At 36.5% G+C, this 18,683-nt stretch overlaps 1 pseudogene; it reads right to left on the bottom strand.

The window, feature by feature from the left end:
- Positions 1-3,594: 3,594 nt before the first annotated feature.
- Positions 3,595-5,873, bottom strand: LOC133765290 (dimethyladenosine transferase 2, mitochondrial-like; annotated as a pseudogene).
- Between the last annotated feature and the right edge of the window lie 12,810 nt (positions 5,874-18,683).

Raw genomic sequence — 18,683 nt, 5'->3', positions numbered from 1 at the left:
TGTACAACACATTAATAGAGATCCTACATGAGGAGTAAGTGCACAGTGACTCCGGTTGTTGACTTAACAAATTGACACCTTTGTTTATGGCGTCAGTAATCACCCGAGGCTCTTGTCATGAGTGGCTAAGGCTATGGAAGCCATTTGAGTTCACCAGCTCCAATATTATTTAAACAAGGTCATAGTCAAAGTGGAAGTTCTCTCCTCCTTTCAGAGAAAGGCACCTCCTTCTTTGATGGCCTGTTCTTTCCACTGGCATCTCACTCACAGAGATCTTTCATTTAGGTCGTTTTTTTTGTTTGTTTTTTGCCAGAGTGTCTTGGCTTTCCAAGCCTAAAATACTCTCATGGGCTCTTCAGCCAGATCCAAATGCCTTAAGGGCTGATTCTAAGGCCAGAGTGCTATTTAGGACATCTGCCATTCTATGAGTCTGATGTGTATCCTGCTTCCTATGTTGGATCGTTCTCTCCTTTTTAATTCTATCAGTTAGTATTAGCAGACACCAGTCTTGTTTATATGATCCCTTTGACTGTTAGACCTATCATTATGATCAATTGTGAACTGAAACTGATCACCTAGACTAGTGAGATGGCATTGGTACATGCCACCTTGATGGGATTGAATTGGAATCCCCTGGCACATTTCTAACTCGACCGTTTGGGGCAAGTCCAATTGAGCATGTCCCAAATTGTACATCTCCTCCCTCTCTTATTCCCACTCCTATATTTAACAGGGATCACTTTTCAGTTAAATTTAAACACCTAAGAATACTTGTATGTTAAAGTGTTCAAGCAATAGTATTAACTAGAACAAAAAATATATTAATAGGGATAAAGTATTAAGTTGTTCATCGACAGTCAGAACAAGGGCTGATCAAGTCACTGTTTCCCATAGTGATCGTTTCACTTCAACAGGATTCCTTTTTGGTGCTTGGTTAGTTGTCACAGATCAGGGAGAACATATGATATTTGTCCCTTTGGGACTGGCTTATTTCACTCAGCATGATGTTTTCCAGATTCCTCCATCTTGTTGCAAATGACCAGGTTTTATTGATTTTTAACTGCTGTATAGTATTCTATAGAGTACATGTCCCATAATTTCTTTATCCAGTCTACTGTTGATGGGAATTTAGGTTGATTCCATGTCTTAGCTATTGTGAATTGAGCTGCAATATACATTAAGGTGCAGACAGCTTTTTTGTTTGCCAATTTAATTTCCTTTGGGTAAATTCCAAGGAGTGGGATGGCTGGGTTGTATGGTAGGGTTATATTCAGGATTCTGTGGAATCCCCAGACTGACTTCCATAGTGGCTTAACCAGTTTGCATTCCCACCAACAGTGGGTTAGTGTCCCTTTTTGCCCACATCCTTGCCAGCATCTGTTGTTAGATTGCTGTAAGTGAGACATTCTAACTGGGGTGAGGTGAAACAAGGAGTTTGATGATGGAAATCTTCCTTAACTTTATTCCCTCAGAGCGCCCCTTGGGTTTTTCTTCAAGACTGGTAACACGGCCCCTGGGAGATTGAAAAGTTCATATTCTACAATCAGTTATTTCCTTGACTTACATATAGGGGAATAAATATCTTCTAGAGTTTTCTAGAACTTATCTAAAGTTTGCCTTCCTAGAAAATTCTGGTAGTAGAACACACCTGCTTGAGAACTGACTTGAGTATTGGTCTATTCTGCTTTTTTAAGTATTTGTGCTTATTAAACTTTTATTTAATGAATATAAATTTCCAAAGTACAGCTTATGGGTTACAATGGCTTCCCCCTCCCAAAACTTTCCTCCCACCCACAACCCTCCCCCCTCCCGCTCCCTCTCCCCTTCCTATCACATCATGATTCATTTTCAATTCTCTTTGTATACAAAAGATCAGTTTAGTATATATTAGGTAACGATTTCAACAGTTTGCCCCCATATAGCAACACAAAGTGAAAAGAAAAGAAAAAAAAATACTGTTGGAGTACTAGTTATAGCATTAAATAAGGGTGTACAGCACATTAAAGACAGAGATCCTACATAATATATTTTTTTAAAATTAATTAATTTTCTATGCCATTTCCAATTTAACACCAGGTTTTTTTTTTCATTTCCAATTATCTTTATATACAGAAGATCGATTCAGTATGTAATTAGTAAAGATCTCATCAGTTTGTACCCACGCAGAAACACAAAGTGTAAAAATACTGTTTCAGTACTAGTTACAGCATCACTGCACATTAGACAACACATTAAGGACAGATCCCACATGGGATGTAAGTACACAGTGACTCCTGTTGCTGACTTAACAATTTGACACTCCTGTTCATGGCGTCAGTAATCTCCCTAGGCTCTAGTCATGAGTTGCCAGGGCTATGGAAGCCTTTAGAGTTCGCTGACTTTGATCTTGTTCCGATAGGGTCACAGTCAAAGTGGAAGTTCTCTCCTCCCTTCAGAGAAAGGTACCTCCTTCTTTGATGGCCCCGTTCTTTCCACTGGGATCTCACTCACAGAGATCTTTCATTTAGGTTTTCTTCTTTTTTTTCTTTTCCATGGTATCTTGGCTTTCCATGCCTACAATACTCTCATGGGCTCTTCAGCCAGATCCGAATGCCTTAAGGGCTGATTCTGAGGCCGGAGTGTTGTTTAGGACATCTGCCATTCTATGAGTCTGCTGTGTATCCCACTTCCCATGTTGGATCTTTCTCTCCTTTTTTGATTCTATCAGTTAGTGTTAGCAGACACTTGTCTTGTTTGTGTGATCCCTTTGATTTTTAGACCTGTCTAAGCCATCAAATGTGAACTGAAATTGATCACTTGGACTAGCGAGGTGGCATTCCTTTTATTCTTGGTGTTTCATTGATTTTCTTTGTTTTTTTTTTCCAAAAACCAGCTCTTTCAATAATTTCACTGATATTTTTATAGTTTTTTTATTTCTATTTTGTTTATTTCCTCTCTAATTTTTATTATTTATTTTCTTATGCTAACTTGAGGTTAGACTTATGTTCTTTTTCTAGGTTCCTGAGATGCATTGTTTGCTCCTTTATTTGTTACCTAATATATTTGTTTATTAGTAAAAAGGAAAAGTTTTCATGTAGTTAATAGGAGTTAATATATATATTAATATATATTAATATATACATATATTAACTATATATATATAGCTTTAAGACATAATTATACTCCCCACCCTCATTCCCTTACTTCTACCCTCTACCCTCTTCCTTTTCTTATTTTTATTTTAATTTTTCATTTATATGATTTCAATTTACTTTTTTTACTTAAAATATTTTAATTTCTAAAAAAATTAAAATTTAAATACTTTCATTGTACAGTACTTGATATTACATTCCAACAAACTGGAAGGTAAAATAAACCTCTTAAATCAATTTAATTTGTTTCCTAAGATAATAATATACAAACTCCTGCCCTCTCCTTCCCACAGAAGGATGCAAAATGCAGCAACACTCAAAGTGGAATATTTAAATTAATACAATATAAGATGTTGGGACAAAAAACATTTAAAAATAAATTTCATCTGGTAATACCCACAACTACCAGTATATTTACAGTAGAGAAAAATTTAAAGAAAAATTCAATCTGATCAAACCCACAATTAACTGAAGTTTTCATTTTATTCTGTTGTAAATAAAATAGCAGTCTTGTTTTAGCCAACAAACCAGTGGAATTATCAGAATGATCTGCCTAATCTGTGCAATACAAGAACAGTTTTCTGTTGAAAGGAGGTAAGGTTTCCAAACTCAGTTCTTTTTCATCTATGTTAAAAACTGCTCCAGCTGATGTCTTGACAGTCTAGTTTTCTGCATATGTGTTCTCCATGCTGTCATCATATAGCCATTTATGGGTATAATCTTTGGAACACTCTATAGCTTCAAAAAGGTGTTTAAAGTCTTGAGGATACATGTCAGTTATTTTCACTTTTTCATTTTTTTCTTGTTTGCATCAATATATCCATTGCATCAACTGGACTCAATGACCTTAAATGTTCTATTAGGCTTGCATTGCGCTTCCCAAAACAGTGCTTTACCATATGAAAAAAAAATACATCATAGTTAATAGGAGTTAAGTTTTCTGTGAATAAATTTCGACGAGGAGTCATTCAAATGAAATACAAGTTTTGTTGTATTCGTTCTAATGAATCCTTATGCTTTGGCTTTTTCAGCTGCCCATTTTGGGTATATACATCAAATGATGACCAAGGCTCCACATGCACCACCTTAATCTCACAAGCAACTTGCCAGAGCACACTTAATACTTGATACAAGTTTGGATTTCTTGGATTTGCCATTAGTTTCTGGTATTCTTTTTCACTAATGAACATATTTAGTTCTACTCGTCCATGCCTATATATATATATATATATATATATATATATATATATATATAGAAGTACAGGAATACAGGTCATATACAAGTTTCCATAGTGCCTTTCTTTCATTTTTAATTGGGAAGATTCCAATTATTTTTAAGGGAATACTAGTCCACACTTTCTAGGATCCAATTTAAAGAAGTCACAGATATCATGGAAAAAAAAAAAAAAGACCTAAATGAATGATCTCTGTGAGTGAGATCCCAGTGGAAAGAGCGGGGCCGTCAAAGAAGGAGGTACCCTTCTCCGAAGGGGGGAGAGAACCTCCACTTTGAGTATGACCCTATCGGAATAAGATCAAAGTCAGCGAACTCTAAAGGCTTCCATAGCCCTGGCAACTCATGACTAGAGTCTAGGGAGATTACTGACGCCATGAACAGGAGTGTCAAATTGTTAAGTCAGCAACAGGAGTCACTGTGTACTTACACCCCATGCGGGATCTGTCCCTAATGTGTCGTCTAAAGCCAAGTGATGCTATGACTGGTACTGAAACAGTATTTTTATACTTTGCGTTTCTGTGTGGGCGCAGACTGATGAGGTCTTTGCTAATTATATACTGAAGTGATCTTCTGTATATAAAGAGAATTGGAAATGAAAAAAAAAAAAACAACCTGGTGTTAAAATGGAAATGGCATAGAAAATTAATTAGTTTGAAAAAAAAATTATGTAGGATCTCTGTCTTTAATGTGCTGTACATTGCTATTTAATGCTATAATTAGTAATCCAATGGTAGTTTTTTCACTTGATGTTGCTATATGGGCAAAATGTTGAAATCTTTACCTAATATATACTAAACTGATCTTCTGTATACAAAGAGAATTGAAAATGAATCTTTACACGAATGGAAGGGGAGAGGGAGCGGGAGGGGGGAGGGTTGCGGGCGGGAGGGAAGTTATGGGAGGGGGGAAGCCATTGTAACCCATAAGCTATACTTTGGAAATTTATATTCATTAAATAAAAGTTTAAAAAAAAACACAATTAAAACATAAAACACAGAATGCATATACAAATACATATAAAGTACTCGAGGTATTTTTCTTCATAAAAAAAAAAAAAAAAAGAAGAAGTCACAGTAGACCACTTCTAGTTTTCCATCCAGATTATTTCCTAAGGACTCCAAATGCGGAAGGAAATTTCTGTCACTTTCAAGGGCAACCACTTTGGCACCAGTTTCAAGTAATGCCTGAGTCAGCACTCCAGGACCTGGATTGCACTCTAAGAGAGAGCGAGGGTCTTTTTGACTCCCCCGCAGGACCTGCACCAAGGTCTCAGCCAATCCCTGACTATTTACGTAACGCTAGGGTCCAAGCGGTGCTTGCATACTCACGGAGGCGATTCCCGGAAATCAGGATAGGGCAACAGCTGCAGGGATGAATCAGACAAGCCACGGCGAGGCGGGTCTCCATGCGTCATCGCTCCGGTCCTCAAAATGCAAAAGCGACCCGTGCCCGCCAGGGCTAAGGGCACCAACCGCAAAGGAAGTCCTGGCCGCTGGGACCCACATCGTCACCTCCAAGGTGCCCCTTCACATGACCCAGGGTCACTATTTCGGTGAACCCCATGAAGGGCATCCCACGTGCCTCAATTTACTTTTTAAATGACAAATTTAATCCTCCACTAAATGAGACATTCAACAAGTAGTAAGTAAAAAAAAAAGCAATTTCTCAGGAATACTGACAAAGGCTATAAACAATAATCAAATCTCAAGATGTCAATTTCACTCATATACGCTACTTTTTTTTAGTACTCTATATTTGTCACCACAAGAAGAGAACATACATGATATTTTTCTTTTTGGGACTGGCTTATTTCATTGAGCATGATGGCCTCTAATTGTTGCAAAAGACAGAGTTTAATTCTTTTTATGGCTGAGTGGTATTCCAACATGTATATATACTGCATTTGCTTTATCTAGTCATCAGCTGATGGACAGCTGGATTGATTCCTTATCTTAGCTATTGTGACTTGAGCTGCTACAACCATGGGGTACAAATAGCTCTTTCATTTGCTGATTTCATTTTTTTGGGTAAATTCCCAGTAATGGGTTGCCTGGGTCATAAGGTAGATCTATTTTCAGATTTTTAGGACTCTCCATACTGTCTTCAAAATGGTTGTACTACTTTACATTCCCAACATCAGTGTTTAGGATACTCTTTTCCCCACATCCATGCCAACATTTACTGGTTTTTGATTTTTGGGTGATAGCCATTCTAACTGGAATGTGGTGAAAATTCATTGTGGTTTTTATTTGCTTTTCCCTGGTGGCTAGTGACCCTGGAAATCTTTCCATACATGTATCTGATGGCCATTGATATTTAATCCTCTGTAAAATGCCTGTTCATGTCATTTGTCCATTTTTAACTGGATTATTTGTTTTATTTTTTGCTGAGTTTGTTGAGCTCCTTATATGTTCTGGATATTAATTCTGTATCAAATGTAAAATTTTCAGACATTTTCTCTCCTTCTTTTGGTTGTCACTTTACTTTGTTGATGGTTTCTTTGCTGTGAAGAAGCCTCTTAGCTTGATGTATTCTCATTTATCTCCTTTTGATGTCATTTCCCATGCTTCTGGGTTCATATCTAAGAAGGCTTTGCCTAGACCAATGTATTAAAGTGTTTCCCTTGTGTTTTTTCTCTGGTAATTTGATGGCTTCAGGTCTTAGTTTTAGATTCTTAGGACCATTGTGAATTGATTTTTATACAATTTGTAAGGTAGGGTTCTTGTTTCATAATTATGCGTGTGGAGATCCAACTTTCCCAGTATCATCTGTTTAAGACTGCCCTTTCACCAAGGAATGATTTTAGGCCATTTGTCAAAGATTAGTTGTTTATAGATGCATGGATTAATTTCTGGAATTTCTAATCTCTTCCATTGGTCAACATGTCTATTTTGGGCCAGAACCAAGCTGTTTTATTTATAACTGCCCTATAATATCTCTTGAAATCTGGTATTGTGATGATTCCAGTTTTATTTTTAAGATTGCCTTAGCTATTCAGGATCTCTTGTGTTTCAATATGAATTTTAGGATTTTTTCCCTAGATATAAGAATAATAACCTTGGAATTTTGATTGAAATCACATTAAATATATACATTGCCTTGGGTAGTATGGATGTTTTCATAATATTGATTCTTTCAATCCATGAACATGGAAAAATTTTCCATTTGTTTACATGTCTTTTTCTATTTCTTTTCATAATGATTTATAGCTTTCATTATATAGTTCCTTCATGTACTTGATTAAATTTACCACACTGTATTTATTTTAGGTATTATGAATTGAATTGGCATTACAAGTTCTTTCTCAGCCATGGAATTTCTTGTGTATATGAAGGCTATTGATTTCTGTCTATTTATTTTACATCCTGCAGCTTTTCCAGACTCTTTTATGAGTTCCAATAATCTCTTAGTGAAGTCTTCTGGTTCCCTTGTGTATATGATCACCTCATCTTCAAACAGGGATAATTTGACTTTCTTCTTTCTATTTAGTATCTCTGATTTCTTTCTTTTTTTTTCTTAATTGCTTTGAGTAAAACTACCAGAACTATATTGAATAGTAATGGTGACAGTGAGCATCTTTATCTGATTCCAGAACATAATGGAAATGCTTCCAGGTTTTCCCCATAAATATGATGCTGGCTGTGTCTTTGTCACATATTGCCTTGATTGTGTTGACGATTATCTCTTCTATACCAAATTTTCTTTTAGAAAAAAGGTTTTTATCATGAAAGGATGTTAGATTTTATCAAATGCTGTCTCTGCTTCTATTGAGATAATTATATGCCAATTATTTATTTGCATATATTGAATCATACCTGCATCTATGGAATAAATATTACTTGTTCTGGGTTGATGATCTTTCAGTGTGTTGTTGGATTTGATTAGCTACTATTTTCTTGAGGATTTTTGTATCTACGTTCCTAAAGGATATTGGTCCATAGTTCTCTTTCTCTGTTGTATTTTTTCTGGTTTAGGGATTAGGGTGATGCTGGCTTCATGGAAGAGTTTGGGAGAATTCCCTCCCTTTTAGTTGTTTTAAATAGCTTGAGAAGAAATGGAATTAATTATTCTTTAAATGTCTGGTAGAATTCTAAGCCACTCAGTCCTGGTCTTTTCTTTGTTGGGAGGGTCTTTATTAGTGATTTGATTTCTTAATGGTTATTGGTCTGTTTAGATTTCTTAGGTCTTCATGACTCAATTTTGGCAGATTGTATGTGTCCAGGAAACTATGCATCTCTTCTAGATTTTACAATTTGTTGGCATACAGCTCTTTGTAGTACTCCAGGTGATTTTATTTCTGTGGTATCTGTTGTTACATTTTCTTATCTCTGATTTTATTGATCTGGGACTTCTCCCTCTTTTTTTGGTTAGGTGGGCCAATGATATATCAGTTTGTTTATTTTCTCAAAACACGAGATGTTCACTTCACTGATCTCATTTTTTGGGTGAGTGATCAATTTTGCTTATTTCTTTTCTAATTTTAATTATTTCATCCTACTAATTTTGGGTTTGGTTTGCTGCTTTTTCTAGGTCATTGAGATGCATTGATAGCTCATTCATTTGGTCACTGTACAATTTCTTAATGTAAGCAACAATTGCTATAAAATTCCCTCTTAACACTGCTTTTCCTGTATCCTGTAAGTTTTGATATGTTATATTGTTGTCTTCATTCATTTCCAGAAATTTTTTGATTCCTCTTTGACTTCTTCGATGACCTATTGCTCATTCAAGAGCATGTTGGTAAGTTTTCATGTTTTTGTATATTTTCTAGATTTCTTTTGTTGTTAATTTCCAGCTTTATTCTATTGTAGTCAGAAAAGATGCATAATATGATTTTATTTTTTTAATTTGTTGACTTGTTTATAGCCCACTATACACTCTATTTTTGAAAATGTTCTAAACACTGATGAAATGAATGTGTATTCTTCATTTGTGGATTGGAATGTTCTATCTATCAGGTACATTTGTCCTATTGTGTAGATTAATTCTGTTATTTCTTGATTTTTTTCTGGCTGATATATCCATTGATGAAAGTGGGGTGTTGAAGTTCCCCAAGATTATTGTACTTCAGTTCATATCTCCCTTTAGGTTCATTAACCTTTTTTAATAAATTTGGGTGCTGTAGCATTGGGTGCATATATATGTACTATAGTCACATCTTATTTTGATTGATCCCTTAATCAATACAAATTTATGTTCTTTGACTTTTTTAACAGTATTTGTCTTAAAGCTATTTTTTCTGATATGGGTATAGCTAACTTCTACTTGCTTTTGATTTCCATTTGCATCAAATACCTTTTCCATCCTTTCAACTTTGGTCTGTGTGTATCTTTATGGGTGCTGTGTTTCTTGAGGGCAGCTAATATTTGGATAGTTTTTTTTTAATCCATTTAGTCAGTCTGCCCATTAATTTGGGGATTTCATCCATTTATATTTAAGGTTATTATTAATAAGTAGTGAGTTGGTCTTGCAGGTTTTTTTGTTTGTTTGTTTGTTTGTTTTTTGGACAGGCAGAGTTAGACAGTGAGAGAGAGAGAGAGACAGAGAAAAAGGTCTTCCTTTTTCCATTGGTTCAGCCCACAAGTGGCCACTATGGCCAGCGCATTGCGGCTGGCACGCTGCACTGGTCCGAAGCCAGGAGCCAGGTGCTTCTAGTCCCGGTCGGGGTGCCGGATTCTGTTCCGGTTGCTCTTCTTCCAGTTCAGCTCTCTGCTGTGGCCCGGGAGTGCAGTGGAGGATGGCCCAGGTCCTTGGTCCCTGCACCCACATGGGAGACCAGGAGGAAGCACCTGATTTCTTTCAGTAGACAGTCCTGGAAAACTAGATGCATATATGTAGAAAAATGAAATTAGATTTCAGGATCTTATCATATATAACAATCAACTCAAGATGTATCAAAGACATTAATTCAAGATCTGAGACTATGAAGTTACTGTAAGAAAATGTAGGGGAAACATTTTGAGACATTGGTGTATGTGATGACTTCTTGTATAAGACCCTGAAAGTACAGGCAAAAAACAAAACCAGACAATGAGATTATATCAAAATCAGATGCTTCTGCACATCAAAGGAAACAATCAATAGAGTAAATATACATCCAACAGAGTGGGAACAAATATTTACAAGGATACTTATCTGACAAAGGATAAGTATGCAGATTATGTCAACTCAAAAAATTGAAGAATGACAAAAAATCCAGCCAATCTAGTGAAGAAATTGGCTAAGGATCTCAATTATCAATTATTAATTATTAATAAGTGGTGGGTTGGTCTTGCAGGTTTTTTTAGGATGTATTTTATTTATTTGAAAGTCAGAGTTGCACAGAGAGAGAAGGAGAGGCAGAGAGAGAGAGAGAGAGAGAGTAAGGTCTTCCATCTGCAGGTTCACTCCCCAATTGGCCACAATGGCTAGGGCTGCGTTGATCCAGAGCCAGGAGCTTCTTCCAGGTCTCCCATATGGGTACCAGGGCCCAAGGACCTCAGCCATCTTCTACTGCTTTCCCAGGCCATAGCTGAGAGCTGGATCAGAAGCAGAGCAGCCAGGATTTGAACTGATACCCATCTTGGATGCTGGCACTGCAGGTGATTTTTTACCCACTACACCAAAGTGCCAACTCTGAAAGTTTTTTAGTGAATATTCCTATTATTTCTTTTGATCTCATTTGTTCTCCTAGTAGGGAGTTTTCTTCCTTCACCTTCTTCGTAATGCTGATTTCATTTTTATGTATCTATATATAGTACAACCTGAATTACCATTTGTAAGACTGGCCATGTGATGGCAAATTCTTTCAATTTTTGCTTGTCTTGGAAGATCTTTTTTCACCTTCATGTATGAATGAGAGCTCCAACAGGTTAATTATTCTGGGTTGGCAGTTTTTACTTTTAGAAAATGGACAAAACTGTCTATTCCCTCCTGGCCTACAATATTTCTATTGAGAAATCTGCTGTCAATCAGATGTGTTGTTGGAATTGATTAGCTAATATTTTGTTGATGATTTTTGCATCTCTGTTCATTAGTGATATTGATATATATTTCTCTTTCTTTGTTGTATCTTTTTTCTGATTTTGTAATTAAGATGATTCTGGCCTCATAGAAGGAGTTTGGAAAGATCCCCTCCCTTTCAATTGTTTTGAATAGCTTTAGAGGAATTGGAATTAGTTCTTTAAATGTCTAGTAGAATTCAGCAGTGAAGCCATTCAGTCCCGTGCTTTTCTTTTTTGGGATGGTCTTTATAATGATTCAATCTCCATCTAGGTTATTGTTCTATTTAGATTTCCTGTGTCTTCATGACTCAAATTTGGTAGCATCTATGTGTCCATATGTCTACCCATTTCTTCTAGATTTTCCAATTATTGGCATATGACTATTTGTAGTAATTACTAATGATTCTTTTTTATTTTAGTGGTATCTGTTGAAACATCTCCTTTTTCAACTCTGATTTTATTAATTTGGGTCTCCACCTTGTTCCCTTGTCTGAGTGTGGTCATTGTGATTTCTGTTACTTAGGTCTTTAGCCATCTCTTGATAGATAGACTCGCATAATGAACTTCTTGAGTGTTGATACAGGCCTTACTGGTATTGCATGAAATGAAGATTCCCAAGTCAGGCATAGTGTTGTGATATCTGTGCTGGCTCTAGGAGATGAGTTGATTTAAACACCCATAGCTGCTTCCCAGATCCAGAACTCAAAAAAAATTGCATTAACACTTGGTGGTTTGAGTGGGACCCACAGGTGTTGTCTGAGAGAGTGATTGGATTTGAGAGAGCGATTTTGCCTTTGCACCTACAGGAAAAACACTTTGGGGCCTCTTGCTGTGTGTTGCTTAGTGGTTTGGGTTGGTTTTCACTACCTTAGGTAAAAGGATGTAGTGAGCAACAGAATCCAAACCCTCAAAGTTCCATGAGAATCCAGAGCCAGATCCCTGAGCCCCACACTGGGACTGAGTTGAGTGTAGATTCTCTAGGCCACAGAGCCAGGCGTGTAATGGTATTATGCTATGTTAGGTTCAGTGTCAAGAGCCTTGCTGAGTATCCTGGATGCTGAGGTGTTGTTCCTCAGGTGATATGCCTAAGGCTTTTACCTGAGTTATAGCAGTATGTGCTGGTTGGGGTCAGGGAAATCTGGCCACTCTTTGTGGATTAAACAAGAGCCTGGAATTATGGATATGATGGAGAGCCTCTGGATAAAGTCAGTTGGGAAGGGTATGTTGGAGTTGGCTGGTGGGTTCAAAGTCCCACCTTTTCCCCTTGCCAAGGTGAACTAGCAGATTCACAGCCCAGAGTGACTTATTGTAAGCAAATTTCACCGACCCAGATGAACACATAGTCCAGAGCATTGACTCACTCTGTAATGTGTACCCCATTCCCACTGTGAGAACCTTCTCCAGTGTATGTGGAGCTTTAAATATTAATGTACTTGACTTTTAGGTTTCAAAATAGTAGGCATCGATTATAACTTTTTTTTTTGACAGGCAGAGTTAGACAGTAAGAGAGAGACAGAGAAAAGGGTCTTCCTTTTTCCATTACCCCCCAAGTGGCCACTATGGCCAACATGCTGCACCAATCCGAAGCCAGGAGCCAGGTGCCTCTCCTGGTCTCCCATGCAGGTGCAGGGTGCAAGCACTTGGGCCATCCTCCACTGCACTCCCAGGCCACAGCAGAGAGCTGGACTGGAAGAGGAGCAACCGGGACAGAATCCGGTGCCCCAACTGGGACTAGAACCCAGGGTGCCAGTGCCATAGGTGGAGGATTAGCCAAGTGAGCCGTGGCACTGGCCAGAACTTTCTTAGCAATAAAAATTTATATGACAGCATCCTTCCTACTGGATGAAATTTAGATGAATTTAAATGCATAAAATCAGGAATAAGTTATGAATGTCAATCATCACAATGACTTGTAGCCAAAAAATTGAAGATCTGAGCCAACCATTTAAAAACAAGCAGAAGTAATACAAGAATTTATAAATAAAAGGAAAGAAAATCTGCATAGAAAGCAATAAAAAGTGTTTATTGCTCTTGCCTATATTCATACTGAATTAGGTTTTTTTTAATTTCTTACTTGTTGAATTATTTATTTAGTGGCAAATTAAGTCTTTGACTATAATGCAAATTAAAAATACACTTTCTCAAAAGCTATAAAGCAAAGAAAGGAAGAAAGAGGAGGAGTTTGAGTACCAGTTTATTCTTGGAATTGTATATATGAACTACACTGAGTTTGTTCTCTTTGTGTTAACATCACATTAACCAGAGAATTATATTATAGTAATTATCATGCTTTTGCTGTGACCCTAAGAATCGAATGTATTATTAAATTCCTTATAACAGAAAACAATACAAAATTATTTTTAAAAATAACCATGAGGGCTCAACTGGATGAAATTTGAACTGAGAAAGAAAATGGCATATTCCTTAACAACAGTAAAAAGCTTAAAAACGTTAAAGAGTGGGATTCCACTGATAAATGAAAAATTATAAAATATATAACTTTTTTCTATAAAACAATTATAAAATATTTAACAAACACTACACAAATCTCAGAGCGAAACACTTAATTCTGTCAAAGCAGATAAAATACAATGATTTTCAACTGAATTTGTTGTTAGAGAACTTTACATCAAAATCTGTGCTGAGATACAACTTCACCTCCACTAGGAGGGCTATAATAAAGAAAATTAATAATAAAAAATGTTGGACAAAAAGTAGAGAGAGTAAAGCCTCCTAATTACTGGTGGGAGTGCACATAGGGCAGCTACTTGGAAACAGCTTGGCAGTTCTTCCAGAAGTTAAGCACAGTATTACCATAAGGTCCAGCAATTTTTCTCCAAAATAAATGAAAACAAATACTCATAAATAGTAATTTGTAGCAGAACTATGCAAAATAATGCAAAAATGCCAATCAAGTTAATAAACAAAATGTAGTATATCCATACAAAGGAATATCAGTTATTCAATACAAAAATAGAGCACTCATGTATGCTACATATATATGGATGAACTAGTTAACTTTGTGTCAAGTGCAAGAAGCAAGACACAAAAAGTCACATAACATATGACTCCGTTTACATGAAATATTCAGTGCAAGTAACTCTAGAGAGACAGAAAGCAGACTGGTGGTTATTAGGTCTTGGATAAAGGGAGGAATGGAGAATAACTGCTTAATGAGTATATAGGTTTATTTTGCATGGATGAAAATGATTTAGAACCTGACAGAGGCAGTGGTTGCACAACACTGTGAATGTACAAACTCCATTGAATGATGCTTGTTATAAGGATTATTTCTATCTTATGTGAAGTTCACTTCAATAAAGAGTTAAAGAAATATTATCAATTCAAAATATTAGTCATAGGATTACATAGAAGTAATCAGAAGCAAATCCACAAAATCCATGCATGACATGAATAAAAATTTTTCTCATGAAATTGAGATTTTAAAAAGAAATCACAATGAGATAATAGAAATGAATAATTCAGTAGCTCAAATAAAAATAATACAGTAGAAAGCTTTAACAACAGATTCAGTGAGGTAGAAGAAAGAATATCCTAGTTAGAAGACAAATCTCTGAAATTTTTATAGTTGGATTAAAAACAGATGAAAAAAATTAGAAAAAAATTTAAAACAGTGATAGAGATTCATGGGATACTATGAAATGACTCAACATGCAGATCTTAGATGTTCCTGAAGGCATTGAATGGATTAGGAGGCCTATTTAATGAAATAATTGCAGAAAACTTCCCCAATTTGGAGAAAGAAAGGGAAACCCAAGTGCATAAAACACACAGACATGACCAGAAAAGATCTTCAGCACAACACACTGTGATCAAACTTACAACAGTAAAACTAAAATATGCACAATAGAAATGCAAGGTTACTTTCAGAGGATCTCCAATTAGACACACAGCTGACTTATCATCAGAAACTACATGCTAGAAGAAAATGGCAAGATACATTCCAAGTCTTAAGAGAAAAAAAATTGTCAAAGCACAATACTATTCCCTGCAAAGCTCTCATTTATGAACAAACATGAAATAAAGACCTTCCATGACAAACAGAAATTAAAAGAATTTGTCACTACACATCCAGCCTTACAATGAATGCTTAAGCATGTGCTGCACACAGAAACATGGTCATTAATGTTAAAGAAGTTGAAGGAAGAAAATCTCCCAATAGAAGTACAAAGGAAATCTAAAGTAAACAACAGGAATATTTATGGAAAAATAGCAAGGCCAAGTCATTACTTAACAATAGTAACCTTGAATGTAAATTGCCTTGACTCTCCAGTTAAAAGATACAGACTGGCTTAATGGATTAAAAAACAAAACCCATTTACTTGCTACCTACAAGAAACACATCTCACCAACAAAGGAGTACACAGACTGAAAGTGAAAGAGTGGAAAAAGATATTCCATGTTAACAGAAACCAAAAAATAGCTGGTGTAGCCATCCCAATATCAGACAAAATCAACTTTAACACAAAAACTATTAAAAGAAAGAAGAGCACTATGTAATGATTAAGGGATCAATTCAACAGGATGATGTGACTATAATAAATATACATGCACCCAATTACAGAGCACCTGGCTATTCAAAAGATATGATAGTGAACCTAAAGGAAGACATATACTCCAATACAATAGTAATAGGGGACTTCTTTCAGCAATGAACAGAGCAACCAGACAGAAAATCAACAAGGAAATAACAGAGTTAATTGACACTATAGACCAAATGGACCTAACAGATAGCTGCAGAACTTCTCTTCCTACAGTTGCAAGAAACACTTACCAAAGGACATAAAACTTTCTGGATATTTGTGTATATATACACACACTTACATAGATATTATATGCACACAGTGAAGACTTCACACAGTCTGTGGGAAAATGGAATTTAAAGATAAGAGTAAAAATACAAATATTAATATTATTTCTCAACATTAACTCCATCAAGTTAGCCCATTCTTAAAGAGTTGACAGTCTTCAGAATTGAGTTATGTCAATGCAGTCTGTCTTATATAAGTAACTGATTTAAAAACAAAATATGTCATTCAAAGACTTTAAAAGATTAAGAAACATGGACATAGAAAGTTGAACCACTGCCTGTGACATTAGAATCCCATATGAGCACCAGTTTGAGTCCTGACTGCCCCTATTCTGACACAGCTCCATGCTATTGTGCCTGGGAATGAAGCAGATGGTGGCTCAAGTACTTGACACCCTGACACTCATGTGGAAGACCCAGATGGAGTTACAGTGTTCCAGTTCTTGACTTCAGCTTGAGCCAACTCTGACCCTTGAGGCCATTTGGGGAGTGAACCAGAGTACAAAATATCTCTCTCTCTTCCTCTCCCTCTCCCTCTCCCTCTCCCTCTCCCTCTCCCTCTCCTTCTCTTTTTATGTGTCTCTGTGTATGTGTCCTCCTCTATCTCTGTCATTCTGCCTTTCAAAGAAGTATTAATAAAAAGATTGGGGGTGGGTAAAGTTGTGACATAGTGGGTTAAGTCACTGCCTGTGATTCCAGCATCCCATGTGGGCAACAGTTCTTGTCAGAGTTGCTCCACTTCTGGTCCAGCTCCCTGCTAATGTGTCTGGGAAAGCAGCAGAGGATAGTCCAACTGCTTGGGCCCCTGCACCCCTGTGAGAGACCAGCCCAGCCTCAGGCCATTGTGGACATTTGAGAAGTGAACCAGCAGATGGAAGATCTCTATTTCTCTTCTCTCTCTCTCTCTCTCTCTCTCTAACTCCAACTCTTACTGTGTGTGTGCATGTGTGCACGTGTGTGTATGTATAACTCTGTCTTTCAAATAAATAAATAATTTTTTTTAAAAAAGGAAACAAAGCAAAGATAGAAGTAGCTGAATCAGGACTGCAAGTTGAAAACTTGGTGCGTTTCCATACAAACTCTTATGTAATTGACATTGTTTTGTGAGAAAAACAAGCATAACGTTGTCATGGTGGAGAAAGACTCAATGGTAAAGCTTTCCAGGCACACTTTTGCTGTAGCCTTCACTACATTTATCAAATCACTCCTCATAAGGAGATGTCACCATTCCTTGGCATTCCAGAAAGTCAACTAGAAAAAATGCCTTGAGAATCCCAAACACCTGCTAACATGACCCTTACTCTTGATGGTTCCACTTTTGCTTTGCCTGGACCTCTTACATCTTTTGGTGGCCATTCAATTATGTTTTGTCTTCAATATTGTACTGGTCAAACCATGTTTCATCTTCAGTTACAATTCTTTGAAGAAACGGTTCAGGATTTTGATCCCACTCATTTAATTTTTCTGTTGAGAGTGCTGCTGTTGTCTGCCAGTTTTGGCAACCATCAAGTAGAAAGTTTACTCCACTTAATTTTTTGGTCAGAATTATATAAACTGAACCAATTGAGATGTCTGGTGTTGGCCGCTGTGAATCATTGGTGCTATTCAATTAGGTTATGAATAAGATTAATCTCTTCCCACAAATTGAAATGGATGATCTGCTGCTATGGGCTTCATCTTCATCATTGTCCCATCCCTCCTTAAAATGAGTTATATGTTTGTAAACTGCTGATTTATTTGAGGCATAAATTTTTGTACAGCATCAGTGATTTCACCATTCTTACATCCATGCTTCATCATAGATTTGATATTTATTCTTACTCAATTTCATTAGAATTGGTGTTACTTTGACAGGGCCTCTTTTCAAACTGATGTCTTATCTTATTGCTTCAAGCTAGGTCTTGTAAAGACAAATTACAAAAAGTCAGTGTGAGTTTATTTTCATTGAAAAGAATTTTGAAATCTATGCATGCTTTTCATAATATAGATTTCCAATGCACTTTCTAAAGACTCTGAGACTGGCACAGGAGAGGCATAGAAACTGTCATTCATCTCCAGATTTTCCATAAGTTTTATTCCATATTATAATTAGTTTATATTCCAACAGATTTTTCTGTGAAAAAAATCAATACAGAAAGATTAAATCCACAAATAGCAAGGATATCAACTTTGGTTACCAGATATCAAAACATATTACAGTAGCAGTTTCTTATTTCTATTCAGGATGTGGAAAAATGGAAGGAAACCCATTCCTGTCCTGACAAGCAAATCCCAGATATCTACAAAATCATAATTGTTCTTTAACATCTCAATGAGCTGAATTTCCAAAGTGATCTACTCTCCCCCAATCTAAAGAAAGACAAGAGCAAGGCTGGCGCTCTGGCACAGTAGGTTAATCCTCCGCCTGCAACACCAGCATCCTTTGTGGGTGCCAATTCTAGTCCCAGCTGCTCCACTTCTGATCCAGCTCTCTTCTATGAACTGGGAAAGCAGTAGAAGAT

Source organism: Lepus europaeus, chromosome 8 (genome assembly GCF_033115175.1).
Source record: "Lepus europaeus isolate LE1 chromosome 8, mLepTim1.pri, whole genome shotgun sequence".
Classification (NCBI taxonomy): Eukaryota; Metazoa; Chordata; class Mammalia; order Lagomorpha; family Leporidae; genus Lepus; species Lepus europaeus.
This window is presented reverse-complemented; position numbering and strand designations above follow the sequence as displayed.